Genomic DNA, 16777 nt, shown 5'->3' with positions numbered 1-16777 from the left:
TGTTCAACCTATTGACGCAGACGGTTATTTAAACAACCTGGATAAACACCAACCGAGATAACCTTTAATAATAAACCTCTCACTAAAAACCACCGTCAATTAATAAAACATCGACATAACAGTGAAAAATTAACCAAAAACAGGCCTATAGACATACATACGGGTAAATATCTGGAACAAAAGGTTACCGCCCTGACGTGCCACCATAACATAACAACCCCATGATTAAAACCCACCGCAAAATAATCCAGAAGGTAAACTTAAAAGTGAAAACTTACCCTCTGGTGGTAAAATTCGTTATCCCGCATCCTCGGAACGTATTAAAACAATTTTCTGACACAAAGTTGACATTTTAGAGCGGGCCGAACTGTGGACGTTTCGCTACGAGGGGGCCGAACGTCACCGCTATTATGGTCCCCGGATCGATTATTTAACGCAAGTGCGATCCGGACCTACATGGATTTTCATTATTTGCCGCCCTCGTTTGAATTTTTTACCTCCTTATTAGGCTCAACTATAGGGAATCAACGAGAAATCGAGTTTTTTTTTTAAGTAGAACGGGAGGGTTGTTTAGGGTGAAATGTCTCTTAGGGATGCGACATCCGTATTGAATTAAATGAGACTTGTAATATCTCTTGGTATGGTAGCCCAATATGGATTAATTAACTTCTCATGGTCTGATTTAATCAGCATTATACAATTATATAGTGTCGACAATTAAATTGCGAAAAGTCAATTTTTTTCAACAGAACTCCTTATATTTTATTTTATTTTTTTAACAGATAATTAAAATACCCTTAATTTAATATAATATATTCTACCGCTATGTTTTATATTATACTTAATTAACAAAAAAAGGAACAATTTTCAGTTAAATTATTATTCAGTTTATTCGGAATTTTATTCAGTTAAATTGCCTCAAGAATATTGTATAGAATGCTTTGGAATGTTATTGCCACTGGTTTTTAATTTATGGACATTTTGTAAACATTTTTGAAAAAAAAATTAATCTTTAACCTTTTTTCTCAAAACTGTGTCAATTTAAAAAAAAACGCTGAAATAGGTATCTAGTCAAAATCTTCTAGGAATATGTGTAAAAATTTTCAAAATTTTATTACCACTGGTTTTTCAGTTATAGGCATTTTGGAGATTTTAAAAAACAAATCGACCCCCTCAAAAAATAATTTTTTTCTTAAAAATCCTTATTAGATACTTAAAAGTATCTTGAGTTGTAACGTGATCTTTGTAGATGTCGGTTTAGGCCTGATGATGCTCCGATAGGAGCAAAACACGTGTAACTTTAAATAATTATACCAGAAATAGGTGTAAAAATTTTTATAGGCAATTTGGGAATATAGACATTTTTTAAAATCTTAAAAAAAAAATCAATTTCTCCAAAAATATTTTTTTTCTCGAAACCGTGTTAATTTATTGAAGAACTCTGAAATAGGTTTCTAGTAAAATTATTATAGGAATATGTATAGAAATTTTATTTTTAATATTGTTTGAAATATGAGCATTTTGTGATATTTTTGAAAAAAAATCGACCTCTCCAATAAATGTTTTTGTTTCTTAAAATCCTGTATATTTTTAAAAAATGGAAAAAAAAGGTGTGGCGCTAAATTATTTTTGAAATATGTATAAAAATATGGTTGCCACTGATTTTTGAATTATGGGTACTTTGGAAAATAATCAACCTTTCGAAAAAACTTTTTTTTCTTGAAATTCTGTACACTTTTTTAAAAACGTTTAAATAGGTGTTAAGTTAAATTATTCCGAGAATATGTATAGAATTTTTAAAATTTTTTTTTGCTGTTTTTTTTACTTATCTATGTTTTCTTTTTGGAAAAAAAAAAATTCAAAAAAGTAAATTTTTTTTAAATAGTGAAATATGCGTCCAATCAAATAATCTTAGAAAGACGTATAGAAATATTTATTATTTTATTTTATTAATTTTTCAGATATGACACTAAAATTTACTTTTCTAAAATAAAATTTTGATCAAAATTTTGTTGATTTTTTGAAAAACGATGATATAAGTAAGTACTTAAATTATTCCAGGAATTTGTAAAGAAATTAAAAAATAAAATTATTTTTATTTTGTGTTATATACGATATATACAGGGTGCCTCTGATTAAGTCGGCACTATAGGTATTTTTGTTAATATTTAAGATACAGAGTCGGTTAAATTAGCAAACTAGTAGGATTTTTTTTGCTGATTAAAATTGTGAAAATAGAAAAAAAAATTGAACATCGCGTTTTCGAGAAAATGTGAAAAATGTACTTTTGTTAAATAGAATCCCCTGTATATTTTTACATAAATCAAAAGAGAATAATTTTCTTAATAAAAAAGTTTATTTATACTAATAGCCAAAACCTAAAAATAACAAAGTTATAGCGATATTAATAATTTTGTCAAATTAAAAATAGGAAAAAATAAAATAGGATTATCTCAGGAGTATGTATAGAAATTTTAAAAATTTAATTTCTGTGGGCATTTTGTGAAATTCCTTAAATGACATTTTTTTCTCAAAACCTTGTTGATTTTTTAGAAAACCCTAGAATAGGTATCCAGTCAAATTATACCAGAAATATGTGTTAAAATTTTCATAGGCAATTTGTAAATATAAGCCATTTTTCAAACCTTTAAAAAAAAATCGATTTTTCCAAAAATATTTTTTTTTCTCGAAATCCTGTTAATTTATTGAAGAACTCTGAAATGGGTTTCTAGTCAAATTATTCCAGGAATATGTATAGAATTTTTAAACATTTTATTTTCACTGTTGTTTGAAATATGGGCATTTTATTAAATTTAAAAAAAAAAATAAATTCCATTTTTTTTTTTCAAATCTTTGACAATTTTTTTTTAAATACTGAAATATGTGTCCAATCAAATAATCCCAGGAAGACGCATAAAAATATTTATAATTATATTTTATTGTTTTTTGAGATATTGGGGCACTAAAATTCACTTTTCTAAATACATTTTTTTATCAAAATTTTGATATAAAAAACACTAAAATAAGTGTGTACTTAAATTATTCCAGGAATTTTTATAGAAATTTTAAAAATTGAATTTTTACTGGTTTTTGTGTTATAGACATTTTGACGAAAACAAAAAAAACACAAAGTCACCGTTTCACAACCTATATTAACAGGCTACCCGTGTTTCGCTCTAGCTAGAGCATCATCAGGCCTTTTAAAGCCATACACATTCACACATTCACTCTATACGAAGTTTTAATTTTTTAAAATTCATAAATATTTACAATCATAGTAAGTTGACCTGCCTTAGGTCAAAAGAACACAAGTAAGACAGTTGTTAAAAGAATTTATTAATTTATTGCAAAGTTTACGGAATTTTTACAAAAAAAAAGACGAATCATCCTAATATTCTAAACCTAAAATACAACAAGAAGGAAATAGTCCTGAAAACAACATCATGAAATATGTCTTAATTTATTCAGTTAACTCACATTAATAGTCCTAGATAAAGATCTTTTGAAACTAGATATTGGCATATTAAAAACATCTATTTCCTGACTAATAGAATTTAACAATTTAAGAGATCTATCTATGGGAGAGTGCTTTCCATAATTTATCGAGTGATATTGTATTGAAAAATAGATTTGAGTGACGCAGGGATCGATTTGGAACGTTCAAACGATGTTGAGGACAATCCGATTTTCCATTAATTAATTTGAAAATAAAACATAAATCTATGACTACCCGTTTATGTTCTGGAAAGATGAACAGAAGTCTCCACAAAAATGAAATAACTGACAAAAAAAGTGATAATTTCTTTACGAGCCCAAGGATAGGAAAAAAATATTTGTTAATTTTAAAATGCCTCTAAATGCCTGAAATAAAATAGAATTTAACTGAGTTTAAATAAGAAATTCAAGATACCTTCAAATGCCTGGAATAATTTATTTTTGACTCTATTGTTTAGTAAAAAAGAAGGATGTATGAAGAAAAAATTACTAGTCTTTTCACAATCGCCTTTCAAACTTTGACATTTTTCGGGTATATATAAACTAATTTTTAAGCAAGAACACTTTTTTTCCTTAGCTCTAAAACAACCTAAATTTATATGACACAGTTAAAAATATTGCATTTTTACTAATTTTTTTTAACCTTCAAATGTACCAGATCTCGGAAACTAGAACAGTTGCAATATTCTGGATGGCTTTAGTAGACTTAGAAGAGCGAAAATATTAAGGAATTGTTGAAATTATACTGAATAAATCACTAGTTTTTGTACAATAGTCAGTCAAATCAAATTCGAAATTGTATTTCTTTGACACTCATCTGTTCCCTGCAATTTTTGCTATTTTATTTTTGTTTATTAAAATCATTTATTCTCTAATGACGTTCTGGTAAAATCGAGTAAAAGACGTGATTTTCCAAAAAATCCAGAATTTCAGGGTCATCACGCTAAATCGATTTTATCCAGGAAAAACTGAAAACCTTAAATATTTGGACTTGTATTTTTAATTATTAAAAGAAATTAATTCTTTGATGATATTTTTGTAAAGTTAAAGAAACTGCATACATTATTTTAGGAGGAATTATCAAAAAAAGTTAATTAATTTTTTTAGATAGTCCAAGACTTAAATTAAAGAATATTAATTTTTTTATTGCAATTACAAGAATAGTGCCTTTAGTAAATTATGAATTTATTTTTCCAGATAGCTTGAGGCTTAAAGTTAACGAAAATTTACGGTTTTGCAGCCTAAAATCAGGAAAAAGTTAATTAATTTTTTTTCACGCAATCGAAGCCTAAAATTACAAATAATTCCCGATTTTGTTACTTGAATTAAGCAAAAAAACACTCGGAGTAAATAAAGAAAATTAATTTATACTTCCAAGCAGTTCACGCTTGCAGTTTATGAAAGATCATTCTGGGTATGTAAAAAAATTCCAATTAAATTATTGTAGTTAAGAATTATTGGACTTTGACAAGCGTTTTCACTCATTCTCGACTTTATTCGAGATAATTGGGGCCATTTTAAATTTTGTCCAGGCACTTTAATTTTCTTCCAGGCATTTGACATCAGTTTTCTTTTCTTTCAGGCAGTCGACGTCATTTTAAGCTTCTTCCTGGTCCCTTAAGTAATTTTTATTTTATTCCAGGCATTCAAAATATTTTCCCATATATTCCAGACCTTATCAGTAATTTTCGACCCAGTACTCGGAGTCATTGTTTACAAAAAACTAATTTTAATTTTTTTCTAGTCAACTCATACATACACTCCAGGCATTTCCACTCATTCTCGACGTTATTCAAGTCATTCAAAGTTTCCTCCAAGCGGCAATTATAACAATAACATTCATCCAAATCACTCCTCAACTCTTCTCAACTACTTAAAATTTAAGTCATCATCGAACTCCTTTGCATGGAAACTATAATGGAAAAAAGAAGAAAAGAGAAAAGGGAACAATAACGTGTCGGTGTGAGACGGTTAGCAATGTCAACCTACAGTCGTATAGTCCATATTACAATAAAGAAAAATGAAATTTATTCCGAGGTCAAAAATTACAAAAAAGCTGCCTGGAATAAACAGACATAACAAATTTATTACTCCAGGGAGTAAAGGCTTAGTTTTATTGCCTAAAAGAGTTACAGAAAATGAAAATTCCCGAAATAATGTTAAAATTATTTGAAATGTTTGACATGTAATTTAAACTTACTTAAAATACGTAAAAAACAAAACAGTAGTTTCAAAATCCTGGAACACATAAAGTGTGGTATTTAAAATACGAGGCTTAAAAAAGCTTTAAAAAGTTTAAATAAATAAATGTAAATGAGGAAGAAGTTTAACCCAATGGTCATGTGAGATGAAATGAATAAAAAATTCACTCCAAAAACCTCAAACATCCAAAATTTCTTAAAAGAAATATATATCAAGATTTCATTTAGTTCGATGGATCCTAATTACCTATAAAAATCGGAAATGGCCACAAATACTGGGATTAATTTTGAAATGACTTCGAGTGCCTGGAATATAATTTAAAATTACTATAATAATAAGAAAATCTCTTAAAATAATTGGAAAAATTTAAAAATTCCGTAGAATACAAAAAGTATTATAATAACCCAGAAAATAAAAAAAAATTCATCAAACACTAAAAAGAAACGATAATATTGCTGAAATATCTGGAAAAAAAGTTAATAATTCCTTTACGAGCCCAAGGATAGGAAAAAGTTATCTAATTATTTTAAAATGCCTCTAAATGCCTGGAATAAAATAGAAATTAACTGACTTTCAATAAGAAAATCCAAGATACCTTCAAATGCCTGGAATAAGTCATTTTTGACTCTATTGTTTAGTAAAAAAGAAGGATGTATGAAGAAAAAATTACTAGTCTTTTCACAATCGCCTTTTAAACTTTGACATTTTTCGGGTATATATAAACTAATTTTTAAGCAACAACACATTTTTTCCTTAGCTCTAAAACAAACTGGATTTATATGACACAGTTAAAAAAATGCATTTTTACTAATTTTTTTTAACCTTCAAATGTACCAGATCTCGGAAACTAGAAGAGTTGCATTATTCTGGATGGCTTTAGAAGACTTAGAAGAGCGAAAATATTAAGGAATTGTTGGAATTATACTGAATAAATCACTAGTTTTTGTACAATAGTCAGTCAAATCAAATTCAAAATTGTATTTTTTTGACACTCATCTGTTCCCGTCATTTTTTGCAATTTTATTTTTGTGTATTAAAAAGATTTATTCTTTAATGACGTTCTGGTAAAATCGAGTAAAATACGTGATTTCCCAAAAAATCCAAGTTTCTGGGTCATCACGTTAAATCGATTTTATCCAGGAAAAACTCAAGAATTTTAAATATTTGGACTTTTATTTTCAATTAATAAGAGAAATCAATTCTCTGATGATATTTTTGTAAAATTAAAATGACTGCATACATTTTCTCATTATCAAAAATAGTGAATTTATTTTTCCACGCAGTTTGAGGCCCTAAGTTAACGAAAATTCACGGTTTTGCAGCCTAAAATCAGGAAAAAGTTAATTAATTTTTTTCCACGCAATCGAAGCCTAAAATTACAAATAATGTCCGATTTTGTTACTTGACTTGAGCAAAAAACACTTGGAGTAAATAAAAAAAATTAATTTATACTTCCAGGCAGTTTACGCTTGCGGTTTATAAAAGATTATTCTGCCTATGTAAAAAAACTCAATTAAATTATTGAGGTTAAAAATTCTGGGGCTTTGACAAGCGTTTTCACTAATTCTCGACTATATACCAGACATTTATGGACATTTTAAATTTCGTCCAGGCACTTTAATTTTCTTCCAGGCATTTGACATCAGTTTCCTTTTCTTCCAGGCAATCGACGCCATTTTAAGCTTCTTTTTGGTCCTTGAAGTAATTTTTATTTTATTTCAGGCATTCAAAGTAATTTCCCATATATTTCAGACCTTGTCAGTAATATTTGACCCAGTATTTGAGGTCATTTTTTACAAAAAAATTATTTTAATTTTTTTCTAGTCAACTCATACATACACTCCAGGCATTTCCACTTATTCTCGACATTATTCAAGTCATTCAAAGTTTCCTTTAAGTGGCAACTATAACATTAAGATTCATACAGGAATTTAAAACCATTTTTGGTCTAACTAACCATTAACTTTTCGATAGGTCGAAAGTGAGATACGTCAGAGGGCTTTGACTATTTAGGAACAAGAATTATATTTGATCATTTCCAAAGATTATTAGATAAACATTATTAGGTAACATGTGTTATTCCACTGCCTAAAAGTTAAGGAAAAACTCTCTGGAATGAACAAATTTAATAATTGTGTAGGTACTTCCAGGGACTTAAGGCCTAGTTTTACTTCCTGAAATACGGAAAAAAAATTGCCAAGATTGAATATATTTTTATAGGCAGTCAAGGCCTTCGTTTAAAGAAAATTCATTGTTTTACTGTCTGAAATAAATATTGAATTTATACTTCTAGGCAGTTGAGATTAACAAAAGATTAATAAAGAAAAATCTAAAAAAAATTATTTTTTTTTTTAATTACATAGTAAAATAAACCCTAATTATTATTATAGCTTCTCGTTTATCCCTCATTCTATTAACACTATAAAAAGGAAAATATGAATCGCAATTATATTGTATGGATTTATCTGGTTTCGCTTGATCGCTCCTCAACTCTTCCCAACTACTTAAAATTTAGGTCAGACTATAAATCGTCATCGAACTCGTTTCCTTGCATGGAAATTATGATTGGAAAAAAGAGTAAAAGAGAGACGGGAACAATAAAGTGTGGGTGTGAGAGGGTTCGCAACTCAGTACACATTACAACAATATCGTTTCTCCCTTATAATATCCCGATGCGGCATTAACTTCTTGAAAACGACGGGGACATGCGCACAAGCGAGAAGCGACATCCGTGTCTTGTTTTACTACTAACACGCATTCCGCGCCGTTGTATGGAAAATTCGCCCGATTTCCACACACACTCACAGTTTTCCGACGGGTTTCATCGCGATCCGATCGACATGCGGTGAAAATTTCCCTTTTTCGTTTTTACGTCAAACAAAAACGGACTATTTTAACCGGGGGTTTTTTAATCGTAAAAATTGTTTTTTTTTTTGAAAAAACCGATGTGATCGTCGTGTGGTTTTTTGGAGTTTTTTTTCAGTTTTTTTGAGTTTCTTGTTTTTTGTTGAGGGGGGCAAGAAGGGTGTTGAATGTGTGATTTATGGAATTATTGGTGAATTCGGGACACGATAACCGCCACGAAGTTCTACGAAGTTTTCGAAATAAAAAGATGTACGACGTACGACGGGCGTGATGAAGGCAAAAAGTTCATCGTTGTACAGACTGGGTAAATTTATTAATATTATCATCATAATATTTTCTGTTTTATTCGAATGAATATATTAATACATTTAATTTTTATAATATTCAGCTCTCAAATTTTTAGAGATTTAAGCTATTTGTACCCAAACATTCCATTTTTTTTTTCGAATTTCAAGACTAATTTCTTCATTTTTAAAAAAATTTAAAATGAAGTGCTTAAACGTGTCTTAAATAAAATAATTAGGAGAAGCTGTGTTCCAATTTTCAAGTCTCTAGCTCTCACGTTTTCAGAGATATAAGCAATTTGGCCCTAAAAATTCAAATTTTTTTTTCACAGTATTTTTTCTTCAATTTCCTAGACTAATTTCTTCATTTTTAAAAAAATATTTATAAAAAGTGCTTAAATACGTCTTAAATAAAATAATTAGGAGAAGCTGCGTTCCAATTTTCAAATCTCTAGCTCTCAAATTTTCAGAGATATAAACAATTTAGCCCTAAAAATTCAAATTTTTTTTACAATTTTTTTTTCTCAACTTCCAAGACTAATTTCTTCATTTTTAATGAATATTTATAAAAAGTGCTTGAATACGTCTAAGATAAAATAATTAGGAGAAGCTATGTTCCAATTTTCAAATCTCTAGCTCTTACATTTTCAGAGATATGAGCAATTTAAGCAATTTGGCTCTAAAAATTCCATTTTCTTTTAAAAATTTTGTTCTTCAATTTCCAATACTAATTTCTTCATTTTTAAAAAATATTTATATAAAGTGCTTAAATACGTCTTAAATAAAATAATTAGGAGAAGCTGCGTTCCAATTTTCAAATCTCTAGCTCTTAAATTTTCAGAGATATAAGCAATTTGGCCCTAAAAAATCCAATTTTTTTTACAATTTTTTTTCTCAACTTCCAAGACTCATTTTTTCATTTTTAATGATTATTTATAAAAAGTGCTTAAATACGTCTTAGGTAAAATAATTAGGCAAAGCTATGTTCCAATTTCCAAATCTCTAGCTCTCACATTTTCAGAGATATAAGCAATTTAAGCAATTTGGCTCTAAAAATTCCATTTTCTTTTAAAAATTTTTTTCTTCAATTTCCAATACTAATTTCTTCATTTTTAAAAAATATTTATATAAAGTGCTTAAATACGTCTTAAATAAATTAATTAGGAGAAGCTGCGTTCCAATTTTCAAATCTCTAGCTCTGAAATTTTCAGAGATATAAACAATTTAGCCCTAAAAATTCAAATTTTTTCACAGTTTTTTTTTCTCAACTTCCAAGACTAATTTCTTCATTTTTAATGAATATTTATAAAAAGTGCTTAAATACGTCTTAGATAAAATAATTGGGCAAAGCTATGTTCCAATTTTCAAATCTCTAGCTCTCACATTTTCAGAGATATAAGCAATTTAAGCAATTTGGCTCTAAAAATTCCATTTTCTTTTAACATTTTTTTTTCTCAACTTCCAAGACTAATTTCTTCATTTTTAAGAAATATTTATAAAAAATGCTTAAATACGTCTCAAATAAAATAATTAAAAGAAGCTGTGTTCCAATTTTCAAATCCCTAGCTTTCAAATTTTCAGAGATATAAGCAATTTGTCCCTAAAAACAATACAATTTTTTTTAAGCTATTTTTCTTCCTTCAACTTCCAAGACTAATTCTTTTATTTAAAAAAATATTTGGAAAAAATTCTAAAATTCGCATCGAATAAATTTATCACAAGAAGCTACGTTCAATTTTTTAACTCTCTAGCTCTGAGATATTATTACCAATTGTGGTCCCTAAAAATTTCAATTTTTTAACCCATTTTTTTTTTACTATATTTATGTTGTAACTTATTATAATATTAAAATCCTGCAATTTGCTGAATAAATAAATATTTATTCTAAAATGTGATGATGTCTGGAGCATTATTAATTAGGTTTATTTTGCTTTAGACCTGTTTTTTGGGATATGGACGTTGGGAAATATGTGAAAAAAAACAGTGATTTTTCTAATGTAAATTCGAGAAAATTTCGCGATTTTTTTATGGGAAAATATGAATTTTGAATAAAATTTTGGGTTTAAAATTATAAAAATCCATAAATAAAAAAGACCGAAATTGAGCGAAATTTTTTAAAAAAATCAAAGAAAAAATTTAAGGCTTCTTGATTCAAAATAAGACTTAAAATTTCCAATTTTGAAAAAAATTCTCTAAAAGAACATTTTTTAAAAGTATGTCATTTTATATTTATAAATTTATATGTTTCTTATACTTCCAAGACTAATTTCTTCATTTAAAAAAAAAATTGGAAAACATGCTAAGACACGTATGGAGTGAATTTATTAGAAGAAGCTACGTTCCAATTTTCACGTCTCTAGCTCCCTTATTTTCAGAGATATGAGTAGTCGAACCTGCTAAGTGCCTGTAATACCTAAAAATTTCCTTAAAAGTCTTTTTTTGTTCCTCCAGATAATCCGACAACGTTGCTTACTCTCGTCTTTTTTTGAAACATAGATTTACGATACAAATTTTGTTACTAAGCAACGTTGCCCTATTCCACCCTAATGAGTCAAAAAAATAATAACTTCTCATTTAATACGCCTTATCCCCACGTTGCCACATATACGAAAGGTCCAAGTGAACAAATAAAAGAAGACTCACATAAGTCATTTGTCAAACTCCATCAACCGCTAAAGAAACCCCATTAAGTCCGACACCATTAAGGGGTTGCAATGCCGGAGGGAGGTTAAGTATCCCACTTTTTCAAAGTAAAAAAAAAAAAAAACAGCGCAATCCCTGAAGCAAGTGGGTGCCAACAACCCTAAAAGGAGACGTGACGTCACTTAAATTTTACGATTATCATCCCTTTAACGGGTCTAAGGATAATGGCGGATAGTTTAAAGGGTAAAGTGAGTTTTCTTCATAAATAAAATTCTTTTAAGGTGGTTTATGTATATTAAAAATGCCCAAAATTGTTGTCAATCAACATTTAAGGAGGATCATAAAAAATGACGTCAATACCTCAAATTCTAACTCACAATAGAATGGACTTTCTATACAAATTATGGTAATAGAACATTACAAAATTACTTAAAAAATGTTTCGGGTATTATTTGGTCTATATATAGGGTAGTTTTGCGTGTATGAATCATTTACACCCCATTAAGTTACCGGCGTATCGATATTTTAGTACAAAACACTTTAATTTGCATACATTACGTTCGAATACCGTGGGTAACGTAACACTTTGGTCGCACGCGAGTTTGGGATAGTCGGTGCCAGCCTACATTTTTTTTTTGTTGTTGTTATTCCTCACTTTGCATAATTATTAATTATTTAAATTACTTAAATATTTAAGATATAGTAGGCATGTTTAAGGTAAGGCTTAATTTACAGGAGAAAATTAATGTTTGTAGACACAAAATGGTCATATCTCTGAAAATAAAAGAGCTAATAATGTGATAGTTGGAACGCAGCTTCTTCTAACAAAATCATTGGATACCTATTTTAGCAATTTTTCCAATTTATTTTTTTTTTAGGAAAATATCACCTGTGAAAGTAAATTGTAAAAAAGACAATTTATTCAAAATAGACATATTATTTTAATACAAAATTAAAAGTCCTTTAATTTTTTTTTAAAAAAGCACTGTCTGGTTTCTCCATTACACTTAAACAAAATTGTCACTTCAAGGAAGAAACGTCCATATGTCTGTAACATAAAAACTTAGAGATTCGAAACATGGAACGTAGCATCCTCTAATAAAATCATTAGATGCGTATTTTAACCTGTTGCCTATACATTTTTTTTAAATAAAAAATAAGCATTGGAAATTAAAAAAAAAAATTTTAAAAATTGCCACTGTAAAGGACAAAACGCTCATATCTCTAAAACTAAGAAAGCTAGCCTACAGTTTTTTAAATAGAGAAGTTATCCTTGGAATTTGAAAAAAAAATTTTATTCAAAGAACAAAACGTCCATATCTTTGAAACTAAGAAACTTAGCAATTTGAAAATTGGAACGCAGCATCCTTTGATAAAATCATTAAACACGTATTTGACCTTTTATCCCATAAAGGTTTTGAAATGAAGAAATTGGCCTTGGAAGTTGAGTTTTTTATTAAATTATCATAAGGGTCAACAAGTCCATAAACAATGTTAGAAATTGGATAACTAGAACGCAGCATCTTCATTATATTACCTTACATCATATTTTCTATATAAGTGAAAAAAAGTGCCTAGAAGTGATTCAAGTATTGTAGTACTTGAAGTTATACTGAACTTCTTGAACCTTTAACACACGTTTTTGCCTGAAAGTGATAAAAGGTGATCTCAGTTATTTTCTCCAGGCAGTTGAGGGTCATACAAGGAATAATTAAAAAATATATTTTTGCCTTGAAGTGATTAAAAGTACTTAGTGCCTGGAAGTGATAAAACAATTATTTTTATGTCTAAAGTGATCTAAGGACCTGAAAGTGATAATAAACTTCCTAAAACTTAAGTGTTGTCATTTAGGTCATTAGAGGTCTTACAAGGAATAATTTTTTTAAACAAATTTTCTCCTTAAAGTGATAAAATGTTGTGTAGTGCTTGAAAGTGATTAAAAAAATTAAGTTTCAACCTATAAGTGATAAAAAATGGTTCAAGTGCGTGGAAGTCATACTGAACTTCTTGAATCTTTCATTTCTTTAAAAGTAATTGAAAAAATGGTTTAAGTCCTTGAATGTGATATTAAATCTCTTGAATCTATCATTTCTTTAAAAGTGATAAAAAAAAGTTCAAGAGCCTGGAAGTGATACTGAACTTCTTGAATCTTAATATCTTTTAAAGTGATAAAAAATAGTTTAAGTTCTTGAAAGTGATATTGAAATTCTTGAATTTTTTATTTTTTTCAAATTGGATAAAAGAATAGTTGGCGTCTAAAGGTGACTGAAAGTGGTCTAAGTGCCTGGAAGTGATACTGAACTTCTTGAATCTTTAATTTCTTTAAAATTGATAAAAAAAAGGGTTAAGTGCTTGAAAGTGATACTAAACTTCTTGTATCTATAATTTCTTAAAAGTGATTAAATAATAGTTAGTATCTAAAGGTGACTGAAAGTGGTCTAAATGCCTTGAAGTGATGAAAAAAAAATTATTTTAGCCTATAAGTGTTACGAAATGGATCAAGTGCCTGGAAGTGATACTGAAATTCTTGAATCTTTAATTTCTTTAAAAGTAATAAAAAATGGTTCAAGTACTTAAAAGTGATACTGAACTATTTAAATCTTTCATTTCTTTAAAAGTGATAAAAACTAGCTAGTGTCTAAAGGTGACTGAAAGTGGTCGAAGTGCCTTGAAGTGATGAAAAAAAAATGTTTTATTTTTTGGCAATAGGTGATAAAAAATGGTTTAAGTGCCTGGAAGTGATACTGAACTTCTTGTATCTTTAATTTCTTTAAAAGTGATAAAAAATGGTTCAAGTGCCTGGAAGTGATACTGGACTTTTTGAATCTTTAATTTCTTTAAAACTTATAAAAAATGATTCAAGTACTTTTAAGTGATACTGAACTTCTTGAATCTTTTATTTCTTTAAAAGTGATAAAAAATGGTTCAAGTACTTGAAAGTGATACTGAACTTCTTGAATCTTTAATTTCTTTAAAAGTGATAAAAAATAGTTCAAGTGCTTGAAACTGATACTGAACTTCTTGAATCTTTCATTTCTTCAAAAGTGATTAAAAAATAGTTAGTGTCTAAAGGTGACTGAAAGTGGTCTAAGTGCCTTAAAGTAATGGAAAAAAATATGTTTTAGCCTATAAGTGATAAAAAATGGATCAAGTGCCTGGAAGTAATACTGAACTTCTTGAACCTGTAACACACGTTTTTGCCTGAAAGTGATAAAAGGTGGTCTCAGTATTTTCTTCAGGCAGTTGAGGATCATACAAAGAAAAATTAAAAAAACATTTTTTTTTGCCCAAAAGTTATTAAAAAAATTATGTTTATACCTCAAAGTGATAAAAAGTGGCCTAAGTGCCTGAAAGTGATACTGAATTTTTAATTTTTTTTTTTTATTTGCTTTTTTTAGTCAGTTGGAGATCTTACAAGGCATAATTTAAAAAAATTATATTTTTTGCCTTAAAGTGATAAAAAACGGTCTAATGACCTAGAAGTGATAATAAATTTCCTAAAACATTGAGTTTTGACATTCAAGCCATTAAAGGTCTTAAAAGGAATAATTTCTTTAAAAAAAGTGCTTGAAAGTGATAAAAAAAATTAAGTTTGAACCTATAAGTGATAAAAAATGATTCAAGAGCCTTATAATGATATTGAGCTTCTTGAATGATTCATTTCTTTAAAAGTGATAAAAAATAGTTAGTGTTTAAAGGTGACTGAAAGTAGTCTAAGTGCCTTGAAGTGATGAAAAAAAAAAAGTTTTAACCTATAAATGATAAAAAACGGTTCAAGTGATTGGAAGTAATTCTGAACTTCTTTAATCTTTAATTTCTTTAAAAGTGATTGAGAATTAGTTGGTATCTAAACGTGATTAAAAGTAATCTAAGTGCCTGGAAGTGATACTGAACTTCTTGTATCTTTAATTTCTTTAAAAGTGATAAAAAATGGTTCAGGTGCCTGGAAGTGATACTTAACTTTTTAAATCTTTAATTTTTTAAAAGTGATAAAAAATTATTTAAGTATCTGGAAGTGATACTAAACTTCTTGAATTTGAAGTGATGAAAAATGATTAAAAAATGGTTTAAGTGCTTGAAAGTGGTACTAAACTTCTTGAATTTTAAATTTTACCACTTTTAGTTTCTTTAAAAGTAGTAAATAGTGGTTCAAGTATTTGAAAGTGATACTAAAGTTATTGCATGTAGAATTTTTTATTCAAAAATAGTTAGTGTCTAAAGGTGATTAAAAGTAGTCTAAATGCCTGAAAGTGATACCAAACTTTTTAGATCTTTAATTTCTTCAAAAGTGATAAAAAATGGTTCAAGTGCTTGAAAGTGATACTAAACTTCTTGCATGTTTAATTTCTTTAAAAGTATTTAAAAAATAGTGTTTAAGGGTGACTGAAAGTGGTCTAAGTGCCTGAAAGTGATACTGAACTTTTTGGATCTTTCATTTTTTTAAAAGTGATACTAAACTTTTTGAATCTTTAATTTCTTTAAAAGTGATAAAAATAGTTCAAGTTCTTGAAAGTGAGAAAAAATTCCTTTTATGTTTAATTTATTTAAAAGTGATTAAAAAATAGTTAGTGTCTAAACGTAACTGAAAGTGGTCTAAGTGCTTTGAAGTAATGCAAAAAAATTAAGTTTTAGCCTACAAGTGATAAAAAAATGGTTCAAGTGCCTGGAAGTGATACTGAACTTCTTGAAACATTTTTTCTTTTAATGAATAATTAGAAAAATATGTTTACGCTTAAAAGTGATAAAAGGTATTTTAAGTGCCTGGAAGTGGTAAAAAAATTATGTTAATTTCTAAAAGTGGTAAAAAATGGTTCAGGCCTATTCAAACTTCAGCATCTTAATTCCAACTTTTATATAATTAAAGAAAATAAGCTTGAAACCTAGAAACCTAATTAAAAAAAATTCTAATTTCTAAATTCTCCTATCTCTAAAGCATAGAGCATTCTTAGGGCGTGGCTCTCCCTATCAGTATCACCATGCCACGCCCAAATTTTTATAAAAAAAAACAATTCAATCAAAAAAAAAAGGGAAGAAAAAGGTTATATAGGGAGAAAAACAAATTAAAACAGAAAATTTTAATAATAATTTTCGGTTGTTGTTGTTGTTGTTTTAGTGGTGATGGAGAGAGCAGCTCTATAACGGAAGGGTTGCGATCGGCCCTTGCCCGACTGCGACAAAGATCAACCCCCGGACATCAAACATCCCCTTTGCACCATCCCGAGACCAACGTAAGTCAATTTTTAATTATTAAAAAATAATTGCTAACTTCAAAAAATCAGCATGTAACG

General features: G+C 28.2%; 2 protein-coding genes across 2 annotated transcripts in view; both read left to right on the top strand.

The window, feature by feature from the left end:
* The first annotated feature begins 8699 nt into the window (after positions 1-8699).
* The window catches only part of LOC126734704 (uncharacterized), a 228845-nt gene continuing 220767 nt past the window's right edge, over positions 8700-16777 (top strand). Inside the window, exons 1-2 of the mRNA XM_050438420.1 lie at positions 8700-8866; positions 16603-16717. The gene's annotated coding sequence lies outside the window, so the exon portion shown is untranslated. The remainder of the gene's footprint in view (positions 8867-16602; positions 16718-16777) is intronic.
* The window catches only part of LOC126734705 (agrin), a 323970-nt gene continuing 323772 nt past the window's right edge, over positions 16580-16777 (top strand). The window contains exon 1 of the mRNA XM_050438421.1: positions 16580-16586. The gene's annotated coding sequence lies outside the window, so the exon portion shown is untranslated. The remainder of the gene's footprint in view (positions 16587-16777) is intronic.

Source organism: Anthonomus grandis, chromosome 3 (assembly GCF_022605725.1).
Source record: "Anthonomus grandis grandis chromosome 3, icAntGran1.3, whole genome shotgun sequence".
In the NCBI taxonomy this organism is placed as follows: domain Eukaryota; kingdom Metazoa; phylum Arthropoda; class Insecta; order Coleoptera; family Curculionidae; genus Anthonomus; species Anthonomus grandis.
The sequence above is the reverse complement of the archived record's forward strand: the minus strand, read 5'-3'. Positions and strand labels throughout refer to the sequence as shown.